Below are 7,728 nucleotides of genomic sequence, written 5' to 3' on the forward strand. Positions count from 1 at the left end.
TGAGATAATTGTGTTGTTATGCCAAGGGTTGTGAGAGCCCTCAGCCAGCCACATGGATAGTTCAATGTGCTCATTGACACTTGACCTGAGATGGGGATCATCCAAGGCAAAATTGTTTTTGGATTTTGATCACTAATGTCTAACAATATTATCCATTTTTAATTCTTTTTGCATTTGCCCTCTAAATATCATACACACTAAATTAATACACGCCTTCAAAGATGTGTTTGTCAAATTGCATAAATGAATTTGAACTCATCACCTAGTTCTGACTTATATTCTCTAACCAATGAAAGAAATTCTATAAATTTGCATCACTTTATTTAAAGCTTTCTTACCATGATGTGTTTGAATATAGCAACCTGAAGATGAAGATGATCATGTTTTCACGGAAAGAAATTTCTGGAACGCTTTTAGAGGGAGTATGATATTTGACATGATTTTAGGTGGAAACTTTTGCCTTCTAAAGAGTGAATGTTTTCTTAAGTTCGGGTGATTTTATGGATACAAAATAAAGTTGAATGACTTTGTTACATAATTCCTCGTACCCCCTCTTAATTTGTGTAACAACAGCCCTAGCTTCTTACTTATACCAATTTTGATATGACTTCTACCAGATTACATATATCATTTTATACGAAAAAAGTAGTGATATTAAAATATGCATACAAGGAATATGTGGATATATTAAAATATGCATACAAGGAATATGTGGATAAGTATTTTGGAAAAAATGCCTAAAGTTAGAAAACTCATACATAAACAACTCATGTATTATTATTTATTGTATAAATAATCCAGCTTGTATTATAATTCCTGCATAACTTGATCGTAAACCAAATGACTCTGGGAAACAAGCAACGAAGACTCAATAGTGGAGCCATGATTTTCATTAAGGAGATTCAAAATATGTAGTAAGCACACAAACTAACCGAAGGGATCGAAAAATCAACATCTATAATATGAATATAAAAAATAATTTTGATCATATATAAATATCGTAATTTTTCATTGATGGGTTCGCACGAACCCCTAGCTCGCCCATCACTCTCAACATGTGCTAAGGTCAAATAGTATTTTTATAAATACTAGTCTAATTGCACGTGTCTTGCACGTGTAACGATTGATTATTTAAAATTAAATAATTTTATTTATTATGAAGATTTTTAATGAAATTTAAAGTTAAAATCACTTTTCAAAGATTTTTCAAAGTTATTATAGATATAAATATAGATATAGATATAGATATAGACGTTGCAGTTTGGCTTAGACGAGCTTTTTCTTTTGGAACTTAAAAAAAAAATTCCACTCAGGCAGTTGGCAAAGTGTGATTAGTTTACACTTTCGTCTGATTTAATAATATTGTGTCTACAGGTCAAATAGTATTTTTATAAATATACATTAAATCTTAAAAACGGCTCCTTCCATTCTTAGAGATTTATCATACTAAACGGATGTCTAAATTGCGTAGAAAGAATGAACTGTTCTTAGAAGAACCTTCAAACATAAAATATATATAGGATAGTATATAGCTGTAATTGTGATTCATTTGCCATATCAAGGGTTATCGTCATTTTTAATGGTTTTATCTCGAAATTATTAAGAAAAAGAAAAAGGGCATACAGTAACATAGCTATTGAATGAGTGTAGGTGTTGTATACAAGATTAAGCTGCCATGCTTTCTTAAATGTTGCGAGAAGTTAAATGGTACCTCATAATTTGAAACGAAAAAGTGAGCAATATCCAAGAAGAAAGTAATAGAGAATATGATTTTTTTTTTTTTTTTTTCCTGCTGACTATCCCATGAACTAAACAGCCGGGAATGCTATTTGAAAGCATCAATCAAAGATAAATAATGGGGACAGGAGAATAAAAACGAGTCTATTTATTTATATAAACCGAAATGGGACTAAATACCCTTTAAATATTGGAATTGACTCTAAAATACTCTCTGTTAACCTATTGGCTTTAAAATACTCCTTCATCATGATCCAACTTTATCCTCACCACTAACGGACCTCATTTTAGCGTTAATTAAAAATTTCATTTATTATGTGGAAGTTTTCTATTAGTTAAAAATTAAATTAATTAAAATGTTGTTATCCCTTATGTTAGGATCGCTAACCCGGTCGGAATTTAGTCAAGCAAAATTATAATACAATAACAAGTTAATAATAACAATAATTAAAGAAAATAAAGAAGACACAAATTTAACGTGATTCGCTCGGTGTGACCTACGCCCGCAAGCAAAGAGAAGCAATTTCACTATATCAATAAGAGTATAATAGAAAGGGTACAAAAGTTAGAGTAGTTACTCTAATTAACCCAAATATACCAAGAGAACAACCTCACAAGATCACTCCAAAAGAAGGGCTCACACAAGTGTTTTCCAACATCCACTCTCTAACTAAATAATCTAATATAAAGGGAGAAGAAAGACAAGAGAATGAAAGAAAACTCTCGAAAATGATATGTTATGAATAAGAAAAAAGGTCCCTATTTATAGAGATGAGAATGGACTTGTTGATGTCATCCATGATGTTAATGGAAGATGTAAATTTCAACATTTTTAAGAGAATTATAATTATTCAACTGTAAAATCCATTGACAACTGATTACTTTGATAATGGCAACAAACAACCTTCCTTAAATCTTGGGTTGGCTTTTACCAGGTGTGAACCCAAAGAAAACAAAGGTCACATTACAAATCTCCACCTTGACCTGAGTTTGATTAATATAGTAAATTTATTTTCTCTTCGCAAAAAATCATATGGGCTAAATCATTCTTCACAAGCAACAACCATGTTCAAGCAAAGCTTGAACTTGCTGACTGGAAGAGACTCTGTGAACATGTCAACAGGATTGTCTCTAGTGTTGATCTTTTGAACAAAGACCTTTCCTTCAACAATAGTTTTTCGAATAAAATGATACTTGATGTCAATATGCTTCATCCTTTCAGGATACACTTGATCTTTAGTTAAGTGAATGACACTTTGACCATCACAGAAAATTAACACCACCTTGGTGTGGACTGATTTTAGCAAATAGACCCTTCAACCATAAGGATCTTTGATCGCCTTGGTCCTGCCATATATACTGCTTCGATAGTAGATCAAACTACTACGTGTTATAATGTAGCTTTCAACTGATAGCACAACCACCAATGCAAAATACGTAGCCAATTAGTGAACTTCTTATCAAGATCACCTGCATAATCTGAGTCTACAAAGCAACCAAAGTGTTAGTATTTCTTTCGAACCCCAAACATGCATTTGAAGTGCCTCGTAAGTATCTGAGAATCTATTTCACCGCCTTTCAATGCATTTTTCAGAATAAATCATAGATTGACTTACCACACTTATACTGCCAACTACACTTTTGGATCATGCATTTTTCTGAACGTGCACATATCATTACATACATAATATTGCCAACTACACTAGAATATGGTACCTGTGCCATATACCTTTCTTTTTCCTCTAACTGCAATGATTGAGCAGCTAATAACTTAAAATGAGCAACAAAAGAAGTACTTGCTGATTTAGCATTTTTCATGCCAAACCTCTCCAAGACCTTCTCAAAGTACTTTTTTTGGATCAAGAATAGTTATTGGCTTCTCGATCTCTTTTGATCTCTGTGCCAAGAGTGTTCTTAGCTGCTTCTATATCTTTCATTTCAAATTCACTTTTAAACTAACTTTTCAAATTGTGAATTTCTGTCAAATCCTTAGCAGTAATGAGCATGTCATCAAAATATAACAGTAAGTAAATAAATAAACCACCATTTGACTTTTGGAATTAAAAACAACTATGATACATGTTTCTTAAATAGCCATGACTCAACATAGATGAATCAAACCTCTTGCACATTGCCTTGGAGACTGTTTTAATCCATACAAGGATTTCTTTAACAATTAAACATGATTTTCCTTTCCTTCAATTTCAAATCTTTTAGGTTGATGCATGTGTATTTGTTCCTCAAGTTCACCATGTAAGAAAGTTGTCTTAACATCAAGTTGTTCTAATTTCAAGTCATATATAGAAACTAAGTCAAGCAAGACACGAATAGAGATAGGTTTAACAACTGGTGAGAAAATATTATTAAAATCAACTCTGTTTACCTTATGATATCCCTTTGCAACTAATTGTGCCTTATACCTTACATCTTTAACCCCTAGAATTCCATCTCTTTCTTGAAGACCCATTTGAAGCCAATGATTTTATTTTTCGATAGTGGCTTCATAAGAGACCAAGTACCATTCGTACATAGAGATTCAATTTATTTATTCATTACAATAAGCCTTTTGGTTGAATCAGCACCAAAAACTACTTTTGAATAACTTGATGGTTCTCCAATTTCTTTAATTTCTTTTGCAACTGAAAAAGCAAAAACAACGTAATCTCCATAACTTCCTAGTTTGAGAATTTGTCTTCTTGGTCTATGCATTTCTATGAAATACTCATTTGGTTCAACTTCAGGAGTTAAAACTTCTGGCTTAACTTCTGAAGTTTCAATTGTATTTTGTTTAACAGTTAATGAGCTTGGCTTGAAAGGTATGCCAAGATCAACCTCAACCTATTCATACATATCATGCTCTTTGTTTTTGTTACAAGAACTGAAAGACTCTTTTTTTGAAATAAAACATAGAGGATTCATCAAAGGTTACATCTCTGCTTATTATAAATTTTGGTGACTTGGGATCATATGACCCAAGTCTATATCCTTTCATCTTGGATGTATATTAAAGAAAACTACACCTTTTAGCCCTTGTCTCTAAATTTCTATCATTACATGCATGTGTGCAGGACAACCAAAAACTTTTAATTCAGAATAATTAGTAGGTATACCAGACCATATTTTCTTTGGAGTCTTAAAGTTCAAAGGTGTAGAAGGAGCACGGTTGACAATATAACAAGCTGTAGAGATAGCCTTTGTCCAAAAAGCATTTGTCAATCCAACATTTGAAATCATGCAATGAGCTCTCTCCAGAAGAGTATTGTTCATTCTTTTTGTAATATCATTTTATTGAGGTGTCATCCTCACAATGTGATGTCGAGAAATTCCTTTATTTTTACAAAATTCATTGGACTCGTCATTAGAAAATTTCAAGCCATTATCTGTTCTAAGCCGCTTGACCTATTTTCCTGTTTGCCTCTCAATCAAAATTTTTCATTGTTTGAAAGTTAATAAAACATCACTTTTGTTATTCATGAAATAAAACCAAACCTTTCTTGAATAATCAATCATTAATGAAAGTTAACATATACCTGACACCATCTTTTGATGGGATACGAGGAGGACCCCAAAAATCTAAATGAATGTCGTCCAAAGTGCCTTTTGTTCGATGAATTGTTAAAGATTTGAAGTTGACTCTTTTCTGCTTTACAAACATACAGTGTTTGTAGAATTCCAGTTTTGGGTACTTTGTCCATATAGAAGACCTATTTTGCTGAGGATGAAAAGATTTTTCTCATTCATATAACCCAATTGCATATGCTACAAGTTGGCAATGTCAGGATCAGATTGATTTTAAGAGGAAACTACAACTGCACCTATAATGGTGGATCCCAATTAAGTGTACAACGTACCTGATCTGCGTGCTTTCATTATCACAAGAGCACCTAGGGAAACTTTTAAAACTCCATCTTCACCTGTGTATTTGCACCTAGAAATTACAGAGTGTCCAATGAAATACAATTTTTCTTTAAGTCAGGAACATATCTAACATCGGTGAGAGTTATCACCACACTATTATGTATTTTAATTTGAAATGTACCTTTACCAAAAAATTTGCAAAGAGCATTGTTACCCATCAATACAACTCCACCTCCAACATATTTAAATGTAGTAAACAAATCCCTATTGGGACACATATGATAAGACCAACCCGAATACAAAACCCACTCATCATTAGATTTAAAACTATGTTAGTATCTAAAAATATTATTCCCTCAAACTAATCAATAGCTATACTTGCTTCGGTGGGGTCAGCATTTTGGTGCTCATTTTTATTTTTCTTATGTTTTGCTTTGTTTTTCAACTTATAGTATTTAGAAATAATATGACCTTTCTTATGACAGTATTTGCACACTAAATTTCTATATTTAGACTTTGACCTTGATTTAGGTTTCTCACTAATTGATTCTTTCTTATTAGATCTGCCTCTTACAAATAATTCGTCAACATGGGTTGTGCTAATTTTTCCATTAATATCTCTATCTATATGTTCCTTTTATTGTAAGATAAATTTGATTTCTCCATTAGAGATATTATCCTTTTCATAAAGCATAGTGTAAAACCCCAGGTTTTAGCCTCTGAAAATTTCTAGATTTTTCCATTACTATTTGGGATACAACCCAGTTGACGAGTCGTATTCACTCTATATGATTCATATAGTTCCACTCGTACTCCAACCATTAAGGTTGTCCAGTGTTTCTATTGGAGTCACGACTTACCCCTCACGAGTTGTAAGGTTTGGTCACGAGTCATAGGGTGTGACTCATGACCATTCCAGTGAGGTGGCCCTGAGTTTCTGCCCATGCTACTAGTCGTGGTGGAGAGTCGTGGTGACTACAAGTCGTTACCTGATCGGTAGCAACTGGGCGCTTTATTTTTTGCACATTTTCATTAAGGGCATTATGATCTTTTTCTCTTCTCCTACTATTTCCATGACTTAAAACCCTTTCTTTGCCACTATTTTCATTAATTAAAATACATAAACATTACTCTCTTCCCTCTAAAATTCCAAACTTAAGAACAAGCCAGGGTTTCAAGGACTTGATTATCTAGGCTTCCATTGGTGGTCTTTTCTCCAAAATTCTTGGTGTCTCCAGGCATGTATCTCTTTTCTTTAATTTTATACAAAATCATGTGCTTAATTATTAATTATATGATTTACGTTGTTGGGTTTTGAATATGGGTTGAGGGATTTGGAATAGTTGTTACATGAATTGAGTTTCCATGGTTTTGAATTGGACATTTATGTTTTATTCTCATGATTTTGACCTAAATAAATGCATGGGTGTGGGAATTGGAATGGGAGATATGGTTTCCCTAAATTTTGTGGTTTAATAGTTTTAGAGTTGGCTTTAACCTCAACCCAATTTGTGTAATAGGTTTTGAAACATGGATACATGCATAATTGAACTTACTTTTGGAACCTTGCATTGCACAAAAGGTTAATAGAACTTAAAACGGTTTTTAGAAGGCCTTGGTGACCATGGATTGGATTTAATTGGAACTTTGGAGTCAAATTAGCTAAATGGTTTTGGTATGACATAAACAGAATTTGCTTGCAAACTTAACTTTATTTTGTATGACGATACCAATGGTAAATTTCTAATTAAAAAACTCTTTGGTTAATGGATAAAAATGTGTGTAAATGATTTTAATTTGGGCTTAAAAGGGGTTGTGTAGTTTATTGTGGAAGATGGAGGTCCCGGGGGGACTAATACTGAAAATCATATTTTCCAGTGGGGGTCTTTATGACCATGTGCATAATCCACAATTTATATATATATTTGGAATAACTGGGGTCATGGCCTGGCCCTTACTCGAATTTTGCTGGTTCGTGCGACTAACACGTATTGGGACCCTTTCAATAGAGTGATTTGAACCCACATAGCCAATGGGTGCCCTTAGGATGGTTAGAGTTATACAGTCCAAGTTAATGGTTTTAAATCTCACGTTTAAACCTTGTTCCCTATAACGACATCATATATATATATA

The sequence above is a fragment of the Capsicum annuum genome, chromosome 4 (assembly GCF_002878395.1).
Source record: "Capsicum annuum cultivar UCD-10X-F1 chromosome 4, UCD10Xv1.1, whole genome shotgun sequence".
Classification (NCBI taxonomy): Eukaryota; Viridiplantae; Streptophyta; class Magnoliopsida; order Solanales; family Solanaceae; genus Capsicum; species Capsicum annuum.